Raw genomic sequence first — 23,685 nt, 5'->3', positions numbered from 1 at the left:
GGCTTTGAGTTTGGAGAAGATAAAATTGTTAATAGATTCTCAGCAGGGAAGGAAGTTTCCAGAATAGTGGCTAGCTGCTTCTATCAAGAGTGCACTGGCTTAGGGTGGTATGCTGGTGCCTGCAACTTCAGTTCAAAGTCCTTTTTCCTTGCTCAACTTGAACACACAGGCTTGGCTGCTAAGGCTATTTTTCTCTTTGTTTTGTTTTGCTTTTAACCATCTAATTAAGAATTCTGGATATAGATTAACTCTCTCCCACTCTTTCCCTTCCTTTGCTGTTTTAACTGACTGGCGACTAAGCACCATAGTGCTTTGAAGGATTTCCTATTTTGATGGTAAAAATCCTTGTTTATCTTAGCGAAAACCATTTTCTCTGTATCTGTCAAGGCTCTAATCTTGCCCTTCTGACTCCTGAGTCCTGAGTCCTTTTCTTCTACAGTTCAGGAAGGAACAATTAAGCAATCCAGCCCTGTTTCTTCTGAAAGTAGTGGGGGAAAGACTCAAGAGCCCTTGTGCTGAGTCATTATCAACACAGATACTCTGTCTCCACTGTGCAGGAGAGTTAAAGCACAAAGCCTTTGTCTAAGCCCGAGAAGTAAATGTGGGAGTGAAAAGAAGGCTGAAGGGAAGCCTTTTTCTGAGCAGAACTTTATGCCCTTTAAATTATGGTCTTATTGGAATGAATTTAGGATCAGGTTTCAATTTGCTTATAGCAGACCGTGAGATTAAACCCATCCAATAAACCTAAGAGACATGCATGTTGGATTGAACACTTCTGTTCCTTCCATACTCCCTCTCTTATGTCGTTGATTGCTCCTTTTGCAACCCTCTCTCTCCCCACCCCTTTCTTCAAGCTCACAAGCAACCCTAAGGGTTGTACATTTCCCTGTTCTTTGTCCCTAGGTGTCCTGGGATGGGCAGATTGGTGTGTCCAGGGAAAGCTGCGTTCCAGTGAGTGTCAGGTCACGCCCAGACTGCGTCTTCATAGCCCAGTGAAACCACAGGGAGGAAGAGACAGAGACACTGAATCCTAAGAAAAACTTCTGCTTCGCTGCCATCGTTTTCCTTGGGTAGACAATGGAGGATCTTGCCATTCTAACCCCATTCTGACTGGAGATCTGCTCCTCTCTCCTTCACAACTCACACACCAGGGATTCGAGAAGTTTCTTTGCAGCTTTCCATCTAGCTCTGACTTCCTAACTTCCTCCCCAGATGGCTACTTTTTTGTCCTTTTCTCTGTAGCCCCTCATTCTCTCTGGTATCACATCTTCATCTGTACCTCCTCAGAGCCAGACACCAAGAGTCTTGTGGCCCTCCCCAACTTGTTTCCTGCTTAGTGATGAGCAACTGTCCAGAGAACCAGGAAAACCTCTGGTTTCTGACTGCTGTAGATTGCTGTTGCATAGGCCAGGCCCAACACCTCCTAATACAGGAAATGGGGGTGGGTGAGGAAAACGACCGTGGAAGCCTTCTGGTAAACAGAGGTCAGAGAGCCTGTGAAAGACCAGGACATTGAAGACCAGCCTGGAATCTGTTTTGCTGCTCTGTAGAGCACTCTAACCCCCTTATCAGTCAGAAATCCAGTTGTGTCACTTTCTGCATGGTCCTTTTCTCTTCCACTTCCGTGGTCTAGTTGAAGCCATGGAAATGCTAACAGTTCTTTGTTTGTTTGGTTTGGTGGTGGTTGTTTTGTACGGGTTGCTGCGGGGGTGGGGGTGGGGGGATCAAACTACCCCAGCTCTACACATGCTTTGAGAAGTCCTAAGCTTCACACTCTTTGCAGAAAAAGATTATCTATAGCTGCACACAGTATCAACTAATGAAATAAAAGGCCATGAATCTGGAGGAGGAGGAGATGGGAAAGTTCTGAAGAAGGAAAGGGAAAGGAGAAATGTAATTGGATTACAATTTAAAAAATAAGCAGCAAAATCATTTTTATTGGATATTTTATTTGTTTACATTTCAAATGTTATCCCCTTTCTCGGTTTCCCCTCTGCAAATCCCCCATCCCATTGCCCCTTACCCTGCTTCTATGAGGGTGCTCCTTCACCCGTGCACCTACACCCACCTCACTGCCCTAGCATTCCTCCACACCGGGGCATCAAGCCTTCACAGGACCAAGGGCCTCCCCTCCCATTGATGCCAGATAAGGCCCCTTCAGCTCCTTCAGTCGTTCTCCTATCTGCTCCACTGGGGTCCCTGTGCTCAGTCCAATGGTTGACTGAGAGCATCCAAATCTGTATTGTTCAGGATCTGGCAGAGCCTCTCAGGAGACAGCTGTATCAGGCTCCTGTCAGCAAGCTCTTCTTGGAATCAGCAATAACGTCTAGGTTTGCTATCTGCATGTGGGATTGATCCCCAGGTGGGGCAGTCTCTAGATGTCCTTTCCTTCAGTCTCTGTTCCACTCTTTATCCCTGTATTTACACGTGGGTTCTTTTGTGATTGAGTTACCTCACTCAGGATGATATTTTCTAGATCAATCCGTTTGCCTTTGAATTTCTTGAAGGCATTGTTTTTAATAGCTGAGTAGAACTCCATTGTGTAAATGTACCACATTTTCTGTATCCATTCCTCTGTTGAGGGACATCTGGGTTGTTTCTACCTTCTGGCTATAATAAATAAGACTTCTATGAACATAGTAGAGCATGTGTCCTTATTACATGTTAGAGCATCTTCTGGGTATATGCCCAGGAGTGGTATAGTTGGGTTCTCAGGTAGTACTATGTCCAATTTTCTAAAGAACAACCAGACTGATTTCCAGAGTGGTTGTACCAGCTTGCAAGGCCACCAGCAATGGAGGAGTGTTCCTCTTTCTCTATATCTTCACCAGCATCTGCTGTCACCTGAGTTTTTTATCTTAGCCATTCTGACTGGTGTGAGGTGAAATCTTAGGGTTGTTTTGATTTGCATTTCCCTGATGACTAAGGATGTTCAACATTTCTTTAGGTGCTTCTCGGCCATTCAAGTTTCCTCAGTTGAGAATTCTCTGTTTAGCTCTGTTCTTAACTTTTTGATAGGATTATTTGGTTCTCTGCAGTATCCAGTGTTAGTTTATGTCATTTTATTGGGAAATCAAGTCCATTTATGTTCGGAGATATTAAGGAATAGTGATTGTTGCTTTCTGTTATTTTTGTTGTTAGAGGTGGAATTATGTTTGTGTGGCTATCTTCTTTTGGGTTTGTTGAAAGATTTCTTGCTTTTTGTAGGGTATAGTTTCCCTCCTTGTGTTGGAGTTTTCCATCTATTATCCTTTGTAGGGCTGGATTTGTGGATAGATATTGTGTAAATTTGGTTTTGTCATGGAATATCTTGTTTTCTCCGTCTATGGTAATTGAGAGTTTTGCTGGTTATAGTAGCCTGGGCTGGTGTTTGTGTTCTCTCATGGTCTGTATGACAACTGCCCAAGATCTTCTAGCTTTCATAGTCTTTGTTGAGAAGTCTGGTATAATTCTGGTAGGTCTGCCTTCATATGTTACTTGACCTTTTCCCCCTACTGCCTTTAATATTCTTTATTGGTTTAGTGCATTTGGTGTTTTGTTTACTATGTGATGGGAGGAATTTTTTTCCTGGTCCAGTCTGTTTGGAGTTCTGTAGGTTTCTTGTACATTCATGGTCATCTCTTTCTTTAGGCTAGGGAAGTTTTCTTCTATAATTTTGTTGAAGGTATTTACTTGTCCTTTAAGTTGGGAATCTTCTTTCTCTTCTATACCTATTATCCTTAGGCTTGGTCTTCTCATTGTATCCTGGATTTCTTCGATGCTTTGGGTTGGTTGCTTTGTGTTTTGCATTCTCTTTGACTGTTGTGTCAATATTTTCTATGATCTCTTCTGTACCTGAGGTTGTCTCTTCTATCTCTTGTATTCTGTTGGTGATGCTTTCATCTATGAGTCCTGATCTCTTTCCTAGGTTTTCTAATTCCAGGGTTGTCTCTCTTTGTGATTTCTTTATTGTTTCTTTTTCCATTTTTAGATCTTGGATGGTTTTGTTCAATTCCTTCACCTGTTTGGTTGTATTTTCCTGTGATTCTTTAAGGGATTTTTGTGTTTCCTCTTTAAAGGCTTCTACATACTTAAGTGTGATCTCCTGTATTTCTTTAAGGAAGTTATTTATGTCCTTCTTAAAGTCCTCTATCATCATAATGAGATGTGATTTTAAAGCAGAGTCTTGCTTTTCTGGTGTGTAGGGGTATCCAGGTCTTGCTTTGGTTGGAGAACTGGGTTCTGATGATACCAAGTAGCCTTGGTTTCTGTTCCTGTGCTCTTACACTTGTGTGGGAAGCCACATATGCCATTACAAGGTGGCGCTGGTTACCGCTGGCCACCACGCAAAAGTCTGGGTAAACAACCAATGTGTATATCTACAGTAAAGTTTTTCACCAAGTCACTGCCTGGCCCAGGCATGATAATGAGGCTCAGTAAGGTACTGAGAGAGAATCACCAATCAGATGAGAGACATGCAAATGAGGTAAGATAATGAGGCTCAGTGAGGTACTGAGAGAGAATAACCAATCAGATGAGAGACATGCAAATGAGGTATGATAATGAGGCTCAGTGAGATACTGAGAGAGAATAACCAATCAGATGAGGAACATGCAAATGAGGTAGAATGCATAACCAATCCGGGTGTGAGACACGCCTCTCCTAGGCCTGTATAAGGAGCACCAGTTCTGGGCTCGGGGTCTTCTTGCCTACGCAGTAAATGCTCTCCCAATAAACATGTTGCAGAAGGATCCTGTTGTGGCATCTGCTTTGCTGGCAAGTCGGGCGCTCACACACTTGCCTCTCACCATCTTGTTATCTGTGGTGTTAGCTGGTCTTGCTGTCTCTGACTGTGGCTTGTCCCTCCTGTAAGCCTGTGTGTCAACACTCCTGGGAGACCAGCTCTCTGTGGGTGGAATTTAAGTATGTAGAGCTGTGGCACAGGATCAACTCCAGGTGCAGACTGAAGCTGGAAACGTTTCACCCTGAGTGAAAACATTTTTTAAAGTTACCTGCTCCCCTGTCTTTCTGCATAGCTGTCAATCACATACATGTGCTACTCTTGTAATGTATTATTATAAAGCATTGAAATATTATATATTATCAATATTGTAATAGTATTATATTATATAATAATAGTATTAACAGTATACTATCACATTATATAATATTATAACATTATAAACAACACACAGATAAATAAAAGGATAATATAGATTATCAATAGAAATTCAAGTATTCATTCTTTTGCCTGAGTAGATCTTTGCCATTTGAGATGTGGCAATACACTACAGTTTGTTGGCTGCTGCTATGGGCATAGTTTTTCTTCTAGACTTAAGAATTTGGGGGCGATCATAGCTTGCCCCCTTGACCTCTTGGTGGGGGCAGGAGTTGGGGAGATGCAGAGTGATGCACTATTTACTGTCTTTCCCTGACTCAGTTTACCTTTCTGATAATGGAGCCTTTTCATTTTCTGGGAAAATCTATTATATAGTTAAATTATTTTGATTCTAGTATTAAGCAGAGGTCACACCTTATCTCTGAATTATGGAATTTGGATTATCAGGGGGCCTCGAGTCTGCTTCTTGCCCTGTGACGTGAGGCAACTGAGTCATGAAGAAGCTAGTAGACATCTTAATGTGGAAGGTAATGCTTGTTTTCTTCAAAACCGACCTGTTACCTCCTTTACTTTGTTCACCCTCCTTAGAATGCTTACAGGCTTGAGGGCAGCCTCTGGGGCCAACCCTTGAAGACTTATGCAGAATCTGTCACAGGCCTTGCTAAGTGACTGGGCCCATGCTTTGGCTTGTGCCCAGTTTTGACAATTCTTTAGAAAATCCCTCCACCCCCCCCCCCCCTGTTCCTTCTCAGATACAAAAGTCAGATACTCTCTTACTTGCTCTGGTTTGAATTGTTCTCATGTGCCACAGATACTTTAGTAGCCACCCGAAGGTCACTGGAAGAGATAGTTTAAAAGATCTGGCAAAGTACAGAGGCAGTCACAGGACATGGAGTGACAATTTTAACCACAGTGGAACTTCTGAAACTCTGCTTCAAGCTGCACACAATAGAACACACTGTCTTTGTTCCAGCCACTTTTAGACGTATTTTCTGTTATTTTTAGCTAAACCCATACTAACTGATGTACTGGTCAAAATTGGTGGGCGTGGTAGAAATGGAACATGAATCTAGAACTTAAGGAATACTCTATGGCAGTGGTTCTCAACCTTCCTAATGACTGCAACCCTTTAACACGGTTCCTCACGTTGTGGTGACCCCCAACCATAAAATTGTTTTTGTTGCTACCTCATAACTGTATTTTGCTATTGCAATGAATCGTAATGTAAATATCTGACTTTTCTGATGGCCTAAGGTGACTCCTGTGAAAGGGTTGTTTGACCCCAAAGGGAACAGGCATGTTCTATTTTTCATCCTTTGGCACATGTTATTTGCCTACACAGGCCTGAGCCAGCACTTAGTAATAAAGTGCCTGTGTATGGAAATCAGGGCAGTTGTGTGTTTAAACCCAGGTTCGCTCCACTGCTAGTCCAGGTCACCTTTGCTGGTGCCCCTGAGCTGGGACACTCAGCAATAACCTGGGAGTGTATAAAAGTAAGGAGTGGTTTCAAATACCCCATGGACACCCATAGTAAATGGGAATGCTTTTGTCAACATTTTTAATGGTTTCAGCTGGTAAATTATTAACCGAATACATGTGGAGTCCTCAGTGTTTCAAACAGGTTTGTTTTCTGAGCAAGAACAGTGAAGAAAAGTATCTCGTGCCAATTCCGAAGGTGTAGGTAGTTCCTTACACAGCCCACCTCCCCTTTCTTCTCCTGCATTCTTCTCTTCCCCTCCCATTCTCCCTCTCTTCCGGGGCTGTGCAAGGAGCCTCTTTCTTATGAAGGAACTTTCCACATGACTGCAGACTCCTGCTCTCTTCTGTAGGCATGGCCAAGCGAATGGCTTGATTCAATTCCACCCCTCCTCTCCTAGCGTGAGGGGAAAATTTGGACGAAATAAACACAAATCTTGATTCTGATAAATGCCATAGCAATAACTAACTTATTAACCCTGTGTAAATTACTTAACTTCCCTCAATTGGCAACTTAAACTATTTGTGTAATGTGTGTCTGGGAGACCTTATGAGAATCAAGTGACATAAGCCTTGTGCATAGACTATTGCACGTATAGTTCTTACTACGGGGTACTGTTTGCATTGACATTTCTTCTGTATAGAAGACTGGCACACAGGCTGGCAAGATGGCTCAGTGGATAAGAGCACTGACTACTCTTCTGAAGATTCATGAGTTCAAATCCCAACAATCACACAATGACTCACAACCACTTGTAATGAGATCTGACGCCCTCTTCTGGTGTGTCTGAAGTCAGGTACAGTGTACTTACGTATAATAATAAATAAATCTTTGGGCTGGAGCAAGCAAAGCAGGGACTGAGCTAGCAGAGTTGATTGGAGCAATCGGGGCCTACAGGAGCTAGCAGGGTTGACCAGAGTGAGCAAAGGTCCTAAAAATTCAATTCCCACACCCACATGAAGGCTTACAACCATCTGTATAGCTACAGTGTACTCACATACATAAAATAAATAAATACATTTTAAAAAAGAAGACTGACATACATCCACTCATGTGTTCCAATCCTGACTGACTCAGAAGTCCTGAAGAACAAGTGCACATGCTGATGAGGAGAACCTACTGTGCACATTTGCTGGGAAACACAGTGTGGTATTGTTAACATGTAACACTGGGGGGAAGAGGGCGTAGAGCCTGTCCTTCTCTCTGATATCTGCATATCGTCAATATGTTGGAGATATTAAACACTGAAAGGAGAAAGGACAGAGTTGAGAAAGGCCATGGGGAACGGGGATCCAGGCTTTTTGAAAAGCTCAGGGACTATTGTATTGTGAAGGTTATCTATGAAGCATTACACTGTCGTGAGTTAGAGAGGGTGAAGCATCTGGTCTAGTGGCCTCACTAAGTCAACAACTCTGGGGAAATTGTATAACATGCTTAAAGTTTCGGCGTTGGTTTGATAGAAGTGACGTGTGTACATAGTTCATAGGGTTACTGTGATTTTTAAATAACACCCAAAATAACCACCACATGGTGTGGTGGTGATGGTGGTGTGGTGGTGATGGTGATTGTGATGGACGTGGTGGTGGTAGTGGTGTGTGTGTGTGTGTGTGTGTGTGTGTTTCTGAGAGACAGAGAGACAGAGACAGAGACTTAGGTATGTGATTTATCTCCACTCTGTTTCTACTACTTTCAGGGGCACTATTTTTTATTTATCACCATTGTATACCTGAAAAGCACAACATCATGCTACAAAGCAGTGTCTTCTCTATGTGCCTGGAGACCAGGCAAAAGGAAAAGAAGACAATTCACAGCACACCAAGTTTACAGTCACAGAGTAAGTCGACTGAGATGCCGGGGGCAGACCAGTGTTATTAACAGTAGGCACTGATGAGACGGTGAGTTGACTGAGGCCGTCAGGTTTTGCAGAAGTTGTGTTTCACAGGCCGTGCCACGGTGAATGACTTCTTTTGAATCAGAGGAAAAATTTCAATCATAGAATCAACAAGAGCCAAGCCATGCTGAGAAAGAGGAATAAACTCAGACTGGTTCAGACTGGTCAGCCAATGGGAACTGGCTCGATAGTAAGGTAGGGCCAGACATCCTCCTCTTGAATGCTGCCCTGGCTCCAGATAGAATCCACCAGTCATTCCTCAGGAATTCTTGGTACTTAAGGGAGCAGCTGTGATGAGCTTGCCTGGGGATACTCCATTAACTCCTGATACACAGTGTAACTTGTTTTTCCTCTTCCTGAAGAACAACAGCATTTACTGAAATGTTTAGAGGTGCTAAGCTTCAAGGACTATTATGAGGGGGTTGGGACAAAAGAGTGGGGAGACAGTTCAGTCAGCAAAGCACAAGGATGTGAGTTCAATCCTCCGTACCTCTGTCAAAGCAGAGCATGGTGGTACACACGCATAAACCCGGGTCAGGAACAGTGAAGACAGGTGGATCCTTGGCCTTTGCTGGAACTCACTGACGTCAAACCAGCAAGCTCCAGCTCAGAGGCCTGGTTGTAAGAAACACACACACACACACACACACACACACACACACACACACACACATGAGAATTATGAGGAACACAGAGACCATGAAAAATATCAGGTCAGAAGATCATTCTTGTTATAGGAAAGGGATAAGCTGCATATATAAAGATAACAAATCTTTAGAGAAAACAAGGACTGCACATGTAAAGAAAGAATGAAAAAAATCAGTACAGTGGAAATAGGAAACGGTGACATGCTTTGTCATCGACAAAGGGTGGGTTGCTTTGCTCTATGCAGAGCACCATTTGGACAACCTGAAATCACGATTTGACTGTGCTTTGCCCGACATACCAGAGGCCCTTTTAGCTGTGGAGAGCACTCAGCATGCTGCAGGGTTTCCTGTTTGCCTGCCATGGTACCCATACAGTTTGTTCTTGTTTTGTGAGGGCGTCAGGGCACCACTGGTGTGTATGGTGCCCTCCACACCTCCCCACTACTTTCTTTTTCTGAATTCTCTTCCTCCTGCTTCTTCATCACTTATTTATCTCTGCCTGATTCTCAGTGTATGTAGGACATGGCCTCTGTTCCTGCCTCCACCATTACACAAGGTAGCTGACATTCTTTTTTTGACCTGAAAAATTTTTAGAATCTTTTTAGAGGAGGACTCTTGGATATTTCCTGCTTTGGGCTGAGTATTGGATGGGTGTAATCCTGACACGTCAGTTGACTGTTCTTGCAATTTAGAATTAGACTGAGGACAAGTGTCAAGGTAGACACACAAAAGGAAGCAGTTAGTATTGGGAAATGGGGTCAAATCATAACTAAAGTTGTTTTATAAGACTTATTTGTGAGTGTGTGTGTGTGTATGTGTGCATATATGCTACATGTGTGTAGGTGTCTATGAAGGTCCCAACATGGCACTGGATCTGCTGGGCTGGAGTTACAGGCAGTTGTGAGCTACTTGATGTGGGTGCTGAGAATCAAACTCTGGTCCTCTGTAAGAGCAGCAAACATTCTTAACTAGAAAGTCATCTCTCGATTACTCTAGTTAAAGTTTTTATATCTCATAGACACAAGTGATAAAAATAGCAAGAGCCAACAGTGTTGAGTCAGATCCCTGAGAGGTCTTTGAGAAGGTGAGAAACCAGAAACAATACTGAGGTGAACCGTGGTGGGAGCTGTCAGGAACCTGAGCTATATGAGAACAGGGACCCAGACCCTCATTGTTCTGAACAACGGAGAACTGACCACATTGCAGATGCTCACGTGGGGCTTCTGGTATATACACAGAATCCTCAATGGTTTCCTAGATGAGAAGTTGCTTTAAGAGGAGACAAATTAATGATGCATAGTGCCTAGGTTTAGTGGCAGTCACACTGGCTCTATATTGTCCTTGTACCCATCATAGGTTTTTGGTTATTATTGTTATTGTTATTATTATTATTATTGTCATTAAACAATCGTTGAAGCATGAGTTCAGCCTGTGTAGTGTTTTCTGAAGGAAAATTGCTCATGTTTTTTTGTTCCTGGAGTTTCCTTTTTCTGACTTCTTGCCATCTACATTAGACTTAATTTTAAAATAACTATAATTTCATTAATTAACACCTAAATACTGAAATCCATACCTATTCAGTTTCTAGACAAAATATACATAATTTCTCATAGGAGAAAATGATCCATTGAAAGTCTATGTTGCCACATTGTCATTAAAATATCCTTGTCTCGACCCTATCTTTAAGAAAGAAAATGTTTGTCTTAATAGCCTGAGTTCAAATGGGTGTGGAGTACAGATGTCTTTGGCAAGAAAGGAATTATATTTTGTGTCATTCATTTATCTTTTTTCCTTTCTTCTTTTTAATAACCTAAGAACAGAACTGAACAAGCACAGCCCCTCACACCCCCACAAAGCAACGGCTATAGCAGTAACAACAAAAACAAACAGGAAGACTTGGGTGAGCTGAGAAAACAACCACAACTGCAGCGGAGATTTGGGGATGTGACGTGACTTCTTTAATGAGGAAGAACTATACTGTGTGTTGTTATGAAGAAAGTGGGCACAGGGGAGAGAGAGAAGGTGGTGAAAGGCTATGGGCCCTAAACAGTGTTTCTCAGCAGGGCCCCATTAGCACATGTGGGGCCAGGCGGTTAACCACATTCTATAAATACAGTAAAAGATTCTGATAGTGTTTTCAAAATGGGTTGAGCTCCTCTTCATTAATTGGACTTTTTATTTCCTCTTCTAAAATTCTTTTAAAAAAAAACGTAGACTTTTTAAAAAGAGGATTTCTTCCTGTTACAGTATATAAATGTCTCAGAGTGTGGGTGTCTGGCAAAACCACTCCAAATTTACCCTCAAAGCAGCATTCTTTACTTCTGGACTATTCTGGGTTTCCCTTTGACTTTTGCATAAGCATCCACAGCTCCTTCTTCTCTCTTGTCTTTAAACTCACTCTCTCAGGCGAGCTAATTCATTCTTGCAGCTCTTCTTGCTGTTGGCCTGGTTTCTGTACCCATCACTGACATTCAACAACTCTTGGCCCAATTGGTAATGCAAGACCAGGGAATCTGCATTTAGATCTAAGAAATATACGATAAAAATTAAACTTGCCCGATTCTTTTTTGCAATACCAGTGGCACCAACATTCATTGAGTTTCTTAATTTGAAAATTATTTGGGTGGCAATTTACTCCTTCCTATGCTACTCTGTATTTAGTGGACCAATGCTGATTACATAAAATACCTTTAATTGAATTTTTAATATTTTATATGTAAATTGTAGTATTTAGTATATAAGCACTCAAAATTCATGGGTTTTTTTGTAGTATAGGATTATAAAGTTGTAGTAAAATAGTCACATAATTATATAATGACTAATAGAGATAGCGACCATGACAAAACCCTTAGAGTCTTACAACCATGTGATATAAAATATTTCTCATTCAGTCTGATTACTTAAAGTTGATTTGTTTTTCTTCTTCTTTTAATACTTGGGACTGAATCCAGGACCACATGCGCTAGGTAAGTACTCTGCCACAGAGATATAGCACCAGTCCTCATTTTTTAAAATTTTCATATCCACTCAGTGGCTAAGACCTGCTGAGTAGCTGTACCCTGGTGTTGTAGCTCTGGTATGAGGGGCATTCTTGGTTCCTGGCCCATTAGCACATGACTATTGCACCAGTCTTCTTAAGTGTTCAGTTTTATCTAATCGCTTCCCTCCTTAAAGATATTTAGTGGTCCCCAATGCCAAGTGAACCAACTTCAGCCTGACTACTTTGTGTACATGGTCACTTGTGCTAATTGAGAATCTAGCACTCAGCCCCGTCTTCAGCTTTATGCATGCTGTTCTCCATGTCAGCTTGCTGCCTGCCTTTCCTTTTGCACTGCACACCTTTTCTCTATAAGTGGCTTCCACACTGTGAGCACTTGGATAGTACTGGACAATAGTCCAAGTGCAGAGGAAATGGAAGAATGAGGTGGGGTTCTGCTTGCCTTTCTCCCTGTATTCTGCATTAGGTTTCCTTATAACATGTCCCTCAAGGAAAGGGGTTTAAGACACACAACTGCAGCCAACAGCAACAAAGCCCTTGAAAACCTATGGATCTTTGGAGTTTCTGATCAGGACCTCTCCCCCGCAACCCAACCCCAGCCTCTGCCCCGCCACATTGATGGCTCTCCTACCTATAGATTCTCAGGAATGTGCTCTACTTTCAATGCCTTTGCCTCCCTGGGCCTTTGTTGTTTCCTTTCTAATGTCTTTTGCATTCCCCTTGCCTCTGCATAAATGAATGCATAAGTTGATGAACACATGAATTTCTTGTGTGGTGGATAATTCTTGCCCATAAAATTATGTTTCAAAGCTGTCCATTTTCAGCAATGAAACAACTGGAAATCATCAGCATAGCCTCGTGACGGTCCTCCCCCATCCCCTCCCCGGGTCTGCCCTCTCCCGGGTCTGCCCTCTCCTTTTCTTCCAGGGTTTACATTTGCTTATCTGGGACACAGAGGTTTAACATTTGTAACTCCCATCTCTTAGGGCAGAATGGAAATCTCTTTTAGTGGCAAGGCCTATCTACTTTTCTGAGTTGTCATAATGTGAGTTTAATTGGATCACAAATATTGTTAACACTCATTATTCAAGCCTGTTCCTGAATTGTAACAGGACATTGTTTTATTCCAAATACCCAACAGGGAACAAAGAACAAAGAGAACAAGTCCCTGCAGTGGTTTCTCCACAGAGTCCAAAAAACCACATCTGATAAGCTATGTAATTTGCTATAGCAATTTGTGCCAAAAATAAAGGCACACTTCTGCAGAGTCGCACATTTCTAAGAAAAACCAAGCCACGCCCCATGCTAATCTAGCTCCTTTTTGAATGTGATGTTTATGGATAGAAAACATCAGGCTGCACATTAGGTCCCATGTCATTGCTGTCTCTTGGCCAAATAGCTGTGTCCATCACCCTCTGTTCCTCCCCCAAGCCTCTCCACTTGGTACACTGAAGCCCCACAGGGTAAGCATAGGCAGCGGCAGTAGTCTGTTTTACAATGGTCCAATAACATGATGTCTTTAACAGCACAGCAGATTCTTGGCTGAGGGCCCTGGTTAAAGGAAGAATCTTCGAAGTCATCAATTTTAATGAGCACTGTGAGTATCCCAGTAAACTAGATCCCTTTATTTCTGTTTGCTTGACAAAGAAACTTGATACATCCAAGACATTTATTCTTTATTCAGTTCAGCACCAGGACAGGAACTTGCTTTTTCACTGGCAATATTGGGCCCCCAATGGAGGTAAAAATTCCTGTGTAGTCTTTTGGCACCAAATAGTAAGGGAGGCTCCAAAGGGAGAGATGCCAGCACCAGTGTACCAAAACCTCAACTGTGCAAACAAACCCTTGAAAAAGTCAGGCTCTCTCCCTCCCCTCCCCCCTTTGTTAGAGGTCCCTTTCCACCTTTCCAAGAGGCCCTAGTGAGGCATCATGAAGACTTGGATTGCTCTGTGGAAGTGAAAACAGACGTAAGTTTCATCAGAGATAATAAATGATAACATGCAAGTTTGTTCTGCGTCTTCGAGGGTGAGGGACACTCAGCTTGTGTGTGTATGTGTGTGGGGGTGTAGAGACAAGAGACAAAAGTCGATGAACATTCAGTTATTTCTAACAGTGAAGACAATCTGGGGGAGGACTATTTCTGAGCACTCAGAGATGGCCCCACTAGAGGTTTCTCAGGGATATGCAAGGCTCCTGCGAGATAAACAAGAGATGACTTTGAGATGTTTGTTCATTGGACAAGGACAACCCAGACTAGGTTCTAATCTGTTCCATCTCTCTGCTACCCCAGTGAGCCCTGATAGCAGAAGACAGGAGGCCTGCATTTGTGTTTAACTTTTAAAGTAGGACAAAGAGCAGCGAATTCATCCGGTCTCAGCCTGGGGGTCGAGGTTGGCCCTTTGGCAGTCTTGTATCAGCTATCCTGCAGGACAGAGATTTACATTATGATTCACAATAGTAGCAAAACTACATTTATGAAATAGCAATGAAAATAATTTTATGGTTCTATCAGAGTGGTCCTGGGGATTCCAAACTTTTAGGTGCCATAAAAATACCAATGTTTAGTAATGATTTACTGGTTTTTAGAGGCAAGTTACTTCTAGGCTGCTGAGGCTGGAGCTGAGAGAAAGCAGGGAGTACCGGGATGGCTTCAGGGGCCCTTCGCGTTGCCTCTTCATTGGTTTTTAAGTAAGCCACGAGCACAGTCAAATGAATGCTCTTCCTTTTGAATGAGCTTGGCCTCTGTCACGGGGGCTCTTCCGTCTTTTCCTGTTAGTACTCAATTTATCTTCATCAAGTCCCAAGCAGGAAGGTCCAGATGTTATGACTCTTTGTTTTACAGTTTTATCATTTACAGGAAATTCAGACACAGGAAAATAGTGAGGAATTCAACCCAGAAGGACAGGGCCCATCTATAGTTGGGGCCCAAAGGAGCAGGAAGCCCTAGCTCACGGTGTCTCTATATAGGAAAGGGTTGAGACTATAGTGCAGTATCCCTTCAGGTAATTTTTGTTTGTCCTTTTTTTTTTCAGATCCCTGTAATATATTAGTTCACTGTCTGTGTAAATCTCAAAACTTGCACCTGACGTTGTTATAGATCTGGATGGAAAATATCTAACAATTGAGAAAAAGCAGCCTGGGATTTTCAATGGCCAGATTAGATTTCAGGATGCTCAACATGTCACACACACATGTACACAGACAGACACACACGCCTGCACACACACATAGACACACACACACATACACAGACAGACAGACACAGAGATACACACACACATGCCTACACACACACATGCCTGCACACACACATATACACACATATTCACATATGCACACACATATACAGACACACACACAGACATACACAGAGATACACACACACACACACACATATGAACACACACACATACACATACACACAGACACACACACATGCCTGCATACACATATACAAATATGCACACACATATACAGAGATACACACATATGCACACAGACACACACAGATACACACACACTCACAGACACACACATATACACACACATACACAGACACACATGCCTGAACACACACATATATACACACACACAGACATACACATATGCATACACATACACAGACACACATGCATACACAGAGAGATACATGCATACACACACACACACACACACACACACAGAGGACACACCATGTCTTGTATTTCACTCTGTTTCAGTCTCTGTGTGGATTGGGGAAAATGACAAGTTTGGTTTCCTTCAAGTCTAACTCAAATGTGCTCAAGTAAAAACATCAAAAACATGGTACACAAACAAGGGTGAGGCCCACAGCCGGAGTTAAGAGATCTTCTTTACAGGCACAGAGGCTGAAAAAGCATCAGCATTCGCACAGCCTATCATTTAGTGAGCAGAGATCTCCTTTCTGCTCCCTTAAACTCTCAACTCTTGGCCGCAGCCTCCCTAAAGACTCACTGGATCTTGCACAGCTGCTAAGGGACAATGTAAGTTGTCTAACAGTGAGCCAAAGTGAGCATCAAAATGGAGTTAAGGAACTTCAAGGAGGAAGCTTTCTGTTTGGTTTGTTTCTCTTATTTTGAAAGGCAGACCCACCAACCTAATGGAGACATTTTGCCATTCTTTCTAATCACCCTCTTTCTTTCTGAATCTGCGTTTTCCTGGAGGGTAGATAATCTCTGGCGCTGTGCTCACTGGCTCAGCTCAGCTGAGCTCTGTTCCCTGGAGTCTTGCTAACTGTATAAACTTTCAGTTCCTCAAGTCTAATGCTGGCTCACCCAGGAAAGAAAAAAAAAAAAAAAAAGCAAATTGAACAATTAAATTCAAGCTGTAGCTTCCGTCATGACTCAAGAACAGAAAAATGTTTTTAAGAGCCAGCAGTACATAAAGTACCATTAATAACCCAGAATTTATGATTTCCCATTGGGGGCCCCAAACAACATCATTTTGCCCAACTCTATTATGATACTGGATTGGAAAAGTTTCTCAAAAGTAACCATTTGATCCACTCTTCACCCAAGGCCGAGAATTTTGAGAAATTCTTTTATAAAAACGAAAGAAGCTGGAACCCTCTTTCTTTTATTCTTGTCTTTTCCATGCCCACCCCTTGCCTCTTTTCCTTGGCTTAGCTGCCCGGTTGCTGTGTCAGCATGCTGAGATCTGTGCAACACTCCCACCTCAGGAATTTGAAGCCTGGTGCTGAGTCTTTTTATTTCTTTGAGTTCAAGCTATGGATTTTTGTATTCAGAAAGTCTTAGAGGCTTATGCTATAGGCCCAGATTTTCATTCTTTGGCTGCATGGATAAATTAGGCCATTTTGGGAAAGTCCTTTGCAATCACATTACAGGGGCCGCTTGACTAGAATATCCCTGAAAACATTAAGGATGGTTTCTTACAATATACTGAGAAAAGTCCATGCTAGCCCCCCTCCCCTAGTGTGATGTTTCTAATGGAGTAAATAGTTGGACGATGGTTAGAAAGTCATAGAATAATTGATTTGAACACTCCAAGTAAATATTTCTCAGGGCAAGCTCACACTTTTAATTTCCTAAGAAGAGGGCTCCATTTTCCTTTCTGCCTAGAAATCATTTCCAAAATTGTATATGCAGTCAGAGCTTCAGAAACCACTGCTGGGTCTTGGGGGATGCAAGTTCGTGGGTTAGTTGTCCTAGAGCTTAGATAAAATAGAATGTAAGTAAGAATTATATACAAAATAAACCTTTTTCTCTGTTGGGATTAATGACTGTAGTTAATTTAAATGCTCAATTGGAATAGGAAACTACCATGGAGACTACATCATTTATTTATTTATTTATTTATTTATTTATTTATTTATTTATTAAGCTGCTCCTATATATTCTTTTCACAGCCCCACACTGCAAACAACATTGTCCCCATTACACAGGCAAAGAAACGGTGGCCTGGACAATATGATAAATGCAGACACTGCGGCAGTAGTCATTCTAGGAAGGTAGGTGTGACTCTGTACCTATCCTCTCATCTGATGTAACATGTTGCCTCTGTGGGCAGATGAGTGAGGACACTCCTTTGATATCCATGCCATGTGTGTTTCCTTTCCATGCCGAGAAATGGCTCCTCTAGTGGTCTGAAGGTGTGGAGAGGCATTCATTGCCCTAGACTCAAGCATCTGGTAGGGAATTCTGATGATGGACTTCTTGGAGATGTCTGAAGGCTAAGGGAGGGTTTGAAGGGGCCACTTTGACAATTCGGCCAATGGCAAACTGTCTGACTTGAGAGGAAGAGCAGACACATCCTGGCATTGTTGTGGCAGGCAGAGTGAAGCAGGCAGAAACACCCTGGGACTTTCAATGTGTGGTTTCTCCTCATGCTGCTGAGAGTTCAAAACTTCAGAAAACTGTCAAGATGGCTTGAGGCAGGTTCTAGACACCTGTGCCCTTACAAAATGGAAAGACCCATTTTCAAGGATTCATCATTTCCCTTCAGAGCTCCTGGTTCTGCGGTGGGACTTATTCTCCCCTCAGGCATTATGGGTATTCATTCTCCCTCACTGGAGTTCCTTCTGGTAAGCGGTCACTAAGAAAGAGTCTAGTCAATAATTTCGCCATTTACAGCAGTGAGTTTACTGAAGGACTCTCAGGAATCAAGCGAAGCTACCATATGAGGATGAGGCTGCAGAGGCAAGGGAAGTTTCTTTGTGCTCCTTGATGTATAGGACCCAGGGAGTGCCTATTCACAGCCTGATGGGGAAGGATGCTCCTCAGGGGAGGGGGAAAGACTGACTGAGATGATGAAAGATGACATCAGAGTGTATCTCCAGAAAAAAACAGATCAACACAATAGGGAGTTCCCTGGCTGCCACCTTTCAAATCACACAACAACAGGTGTACATTTAAATGAAAATTGATGGGGGTGTTGGTAGGGATGGGTTGCTATCACTAGGAATATTTTCTTTCCCATATCTGGGTTCTCAGCCTCTTAGTGCTAGAACAAAGTTATGCTTTTAACTATTGCTTCTTGATCAAAGATCTTTTCCAAAGAACATCGTAAACACTAGTAATTTAAATGCTGTTAGCCTAGGGAGTACAACCTCCAAAGGTGACATCTTTTTGAAAAGTCTATTGATTGTCAGTGATGCCCGTAGAATCTGATGAAGTTTTGCTAAACCTTTTTCCGGAGAAGCTTTTTCGAAGGGCCAAGTTGCATAGCTCATCTAGGAAGTTTCCTGCAATGTGTGCACTCCACGTGTCCCTTATGGACAGAGGACGCTCACTGGAGCACTCCTCTCAGGATGATATGCCTGGTCTGGAGAAACGTTATGTAGAAAAGATGTTTCTTTCACAGACGGCTCTGAAACACTGCCGACTATCTAGAGACTCACAAAACTCTGAACATTGCTTTCTAGAGTTGGGTTGTAGAGGGCATGCTTCTCCTTCTCTCCTCACCTCTCTCTGCTCTGTGGCTGATGTAACTAGTTCCTCTACAGTTTTCTTCAAAGGACTGGGTGAAAGGGCTTGAGAACCACCTCTGTTTAAAGGCTGTATAATCCACCTTTCTAGAAGGATATTCTGAGGCACTGTAAAACACCCCATCCCAAATAAAGAAAAGCTTTGGGTTCCATGTTTATGGCTTTCTTCTCCTCCCTCCCTCCCTTTCTCTCATCCTTTCTTACTCTCAGTTTCCTTACCTACTATCATGTTGCTTTCTGGTTGTTCTGTGTTTATTTCTCTAAATCGGATGATATCTACCACACCCACAGACACCTCTGTCTGCATTTTCCTGTCCTTACCATCAAGTGGGAAACTGGATAAGTGCCAATACTTGATTATTGAATGACAAATCATTTCCATATTGTGAATCTTTGATTTTTCAAGAATCACATCTCTGGAAGTAGGATATGACTCTGAGTCATCTCAGATAATTTTATGTGTAGTGGAGCCAATATTGTGGTTCAAGTAAGACTAGACTATCAACTAGGGTTAGATGTGAAACTTACATACTGTAAATTTATTGATTGGACATACCAATATGGTCAAAGAAAGTACTGGAAAGATGAAGACTATTAAAAGAGAGGCACAAGGCTTGCTTTCTGGGAAGGCATGCCAGTGTAATAGCATTGACTGCTGCTCTTAGGAGGGCCAGATTTGGGTTAATGCCATACTGTTGCTACTTTGAAATTCATGATGTTTTCTTTGAACAAAAGATCTGTGTTTTCATTTGGCCCTGGTCTTGTGAGTGAAGTGGCTGGTCCTGAGATCTCATAAGACAGTGGGAGCCACGAGGGCCAAGGTCAGAGACACTGCACAGAATGTCTATATACAGAAGGTCATTAGAGACAGCCTTGGCTGTCAGTAGAACTAATCTGATCCGGTTGGGCTGAGCTTCTGTCATGACGCAGGCAGCTCCTCAAGGCTGGAGAAAACTGACCTTGGACTGGGAATGGAAAGCCTTCTGGGGAAGAGTTTTCAGGGAGCAAATCAAGTAGGATCGTTCCCCTCTGAGGCCATGGGAGAGAAGAGGCTGACTTACAGGGCCAGAAGGCTGGGACATCTTGGAAGCACGAAGACATACATTCCAGTTCAGAGTAGCATAACCTGAAGGACAGGAAAAGAGTCTTCAGGCATTTCTAGTCTTGTCCTTAATTAGGGCCTCCAAAGGACAGTCAGAGGAATTCCTGTGAAGTCATACACAGGGGACAAACATTTTAACCCCGGTTGGAGTATAATTTAAAATCGACAAAACCTTACCCTGTTTCCCCAGTAGACTTGTAGATGAAAAGGGAGTCAATTATATACCGAGGACAGTGACTAGGACTACCTCAAATTACTTCTTCTTCTTTTTTTTTTTTTGACAACTTTCATAGGTTTGCCTGTTCTTCTTTACATCTGACTCCCTGCAATATCTTTAAAACCAGATTGGCCTGCACGCTTCTGAAGTGTAGAGGGAAATGGGGGAGGTGGCAAACATATATTGTACCTTAATGGTGACCATGGGAAAATGCCTGCCTTGGGGAGAAAAAAAATTACAAAATGCAGATTTAAGAAAGAAAAGAGTCTCTTCCTTCTTTCTTTCTTTCTTTCTTTCTTTCTTTCTTTCTTTCTTTCTTTCTTTCTTTCTTTCTTTCTCTTTCCTTCCTTCCTTCCTTCCTTCCTTCCTTCCTTCCTTCCTTCCTTCCTTCCTTCCTTTCTTTCTTTCTTTCTTTCTTTCTTTCTTTCTTTCTTCCCTTTTTATTTTTCTCTTTTTTCGTTTGGTTTGTTCTTGAGACACAGTTTCTCTATGTATCCCTGGCTGTCCTGGAATTTGCTCTGTATTAAGGCTGGCCTTAAACTTAGACCTACTTGCCTCTGCCTACTGAAAGTGCTGGTTTTAAAGGTCTGTGACAACACAGTCTGGCTGGGATTCTTTTTAATTTTGATTCTGTTTAATTTCTGGCTAGTCCAGAGAAGGAAAAAGTGTTCTTGGGTGGTAAAGTGACTTCCAAATAGTCCCTAAGAATGCTTTGAGGGTCTTTGAAATATCTGGGAGGGACAAGAGGAAATCCGAGTGTACTGTCTCCCAGAGGGTTGTTTATGTGTGTTCTAGGAGGTGCTTTTATACTACCTCTGATGTATCTAAAACTGATTAACTTGCCAAATGATGGAGCCATGTTGCCCTAATCAATCAAACAGAAACAGTGCTTTCTAGTGAAGTGTCCACCTTGGTGTTTTGGGTGAAGACGCTGCAGTTGAGCCCAGACATCCCCATTCCCTGTGTGCTGTCTTCCTGGAAGTATGATAGGACTTGCCCCTAGGTATGATAGAGGACCATTAAGAGTCTTCAAGCTTGCCAGTCTCTGCTATTGCAATGGTTCCCGTTGAACAAATGCCAGGTATTAGGAACCTGGGCTGCACCCAAGGACTGGGCAGGAAAGTGAAAAGATGGGGAGGGTGAGTGGGATGTTTTTCTCAGCCTCTAGTCTGGATGTCTGAGTATAGGAAAGAAGAGAGAAAGGGAGGTAACAGCAGGATTCTTGAGAACATCTGAGGGAGAGAACATGCTTGTATGAAAGTCATGATGGCACTTGTGAAAACGGGAAGCAAAGAGAAGTGGATGACGGGCCAGGTAAAGTCAAGTCAAATTCCGAATTAGGTGTTAAGGACAATAGATATGTCAGAGAAAACACATGTAGAGCTGTGGTGGCTCTAGATACTATCATGGCCATTCTGTATCCATTCAACAAATACCGAAGAAATTCACTGAGAATATTTACTAGCTGGGTTTGGTGGCACAGTCTTTGGTCCTAGTACACAGGAGGTAAAGACAGATCGGTTTCTGTGAGTTTGAGGACAACTTGGTCTACTTAGTAAGTTCTAGGGCATCTAGGGCTAACTAGTGATATTCTGTCTAAAGAAAGAAAATGAGAGAAAAAAGAGAGATAGAAGAATGTTTATGATATGAACAAGCTACATGTTTGAACACAGAATGAGCGGTAACAAGTAACTCAAAATAAATAGAACATTATGGAAAACATTGATGAGATGCAGTCCAGTCTGAAAGAAAACCAAGAGAAAGGTTTCTTTATTAGGAAAACCTATCTGATAGGAGGGAAAATAGTAGATTTGTCTAAGTGAAATGCATATCTAGGTAGAAAGGAAAGCAAGGGAATGAAAGAAAGGCATTAGGTATCCCGTTGCAATGGTTCATCTCACACCATTGAAAGAGGGGGGAGATACGAGAGTGTGTTCTTGGAGTTAAAGGTGTGTATGAAGGAACCCTATGCAGGCATAGGGAAAATAAATTATGCTAAAATCATAGTATTTGACAAGCATACAAGCATATAACTTTTATGTTGACATTTATATGAGAGAGAAAGAGAAAGAGAGAGAGAGAGTGTGTTTTGGAGTTTAGACTAGTAATTAAAGTCTTGTAAATGCCCTTGGCCATGGACAGAAGGTTCCAGAGATTTGTTTTTGGTCTGCAATAAGATGAAAGTTAAGCATTGGAAACTTTCGCCGACACTCTTTATCACAATGGCATTTTTGTTTTATTTTACACAATTAAACTCTTATCCTTTACCACAGAAGCTTTGATAAGCACTGTCCTAGTTCGTGATAAAACAGAATTCAAAAAGCATGTTGTTCTTTGTCTTCAGGATGAATACAATGTGGTAGGAAAAGGCAATCTAAAGCGGATATGAAAGGAATGGGGAATTTAAGCATGCATTTGTGAGTCTTCCTAACGAAGAAAATCATCTTAAAATGAATGTACTTGTCCTTGAAGAGGTCCTAATGGAAAGCAGGAGGGGAACCCTTTTATTGATGTTGGGGGGGTCACTGTTACTTAGATTATTTTATTTGCTGTTTACTCTTCACATCAAATATATTTTTAGATTCAGGGTGGGTAAGCCACCTGCGGGTCAGTGGTTTTAGTACATAGAATGGTTGCTCTCAAAATATGTGCTCATATTCCAACCCCTAGAACCTATGAGTATTGTCACTATACAACAACAGTTCTAGGTCTCAAGAAGAGAGGCTTATTCTACATGAGTACTGCATCCATATATGTCTTAGAGAAGAATATGGAGGAGACATAAGGAGAAGAGGCCATAGAAGACCAAAGTGCAGTGATGTGGTCACAAGCCAAGGATGTCTGGAGTCCCCCAGAAATTGAGAGACACCAAGTTCCTGTTCTCTCCTCTGGCCTTCAGCAGGAGTGTAGTTCTTCCTGACACCTTGATGTCAGCCTCTGCTCCCCAGAAGTTTGCGAGTATTTATATCTGTTATTTTCATGCATCCAGTTTTTGTCAGTGCAGTCAACTAAGGTAGCTTCTGGACAGTGAGGGTCTGAGATTTCAGTCTTTGGCTATGACCTGTTTCATAGCAGGGAGATTATATGGTTCCTGCATCAGATGGTTGGGAAGAAGTTGAAGGGCTAGGGAAAGTGCAGAGGGGTGGTGATACTTTGATGTGGTTTCATAATCCAAGTTTGAATCCCTTTTTTCTCTTCATATTGCTTGACTTCTCAAAGATCCAGACCCCTCAGCTATTAAAAAAACAAAAAACAAAAAACAAATGTAATTCGAGTAGTGATGAAGCTTGAGCA

The 23,685-nt window shown here is 42.2% G+C and overlaps 1 long non-coding RNA gene across 2 annotated transcripts in view; it reads left to right on the top strand.

Annotated features, from left to right (window-relative positions):
• Positions 1-23,685, top strand: part of Gm32543 — a 168,813-nt gene that overhangs the window by 104,349 nt on the left and 40,779 nt on the right. The window contains exons 1-4 of one of the 2 annotated variants that reach the window (XR_380131.2): positions 8,175-8,409; positions 12,065-12,079; positions 13,638-13,708; positions 17,495-17,596. The exons of the other annotated variant lie outside the window; for it this stretch is intronic. This is a non-coding gene — a long non-coding RNA (predicted gene, 32543). Of the gene's footprint in view, positions 1-8,174; positions 8,410-12,064; positions 12,080-13,637; positions 13,709-17,494; positions 17,597-23,685 lie in introns of those variants that run through there. 2 annotated transcript variants of the gene reach the window in all.

This window comes from Mus musculus, chromosome 10 (genome assembly GCF_000001635.26).
Source record: "Mus musculus strain C57BL/6J chromosome 10, GRCm38.p6 C57BL/6J".
NCBI lineage: Eukaryota > Metazoa > Chordata > Mammalia > Rodentia > Muridae > Mus > Mus musculus.
The sequence above is the reverse complement of the archived record's forward strand: the minus strand, read 5'-3'. Positions and strand labels throughout refer to the sequence as shown.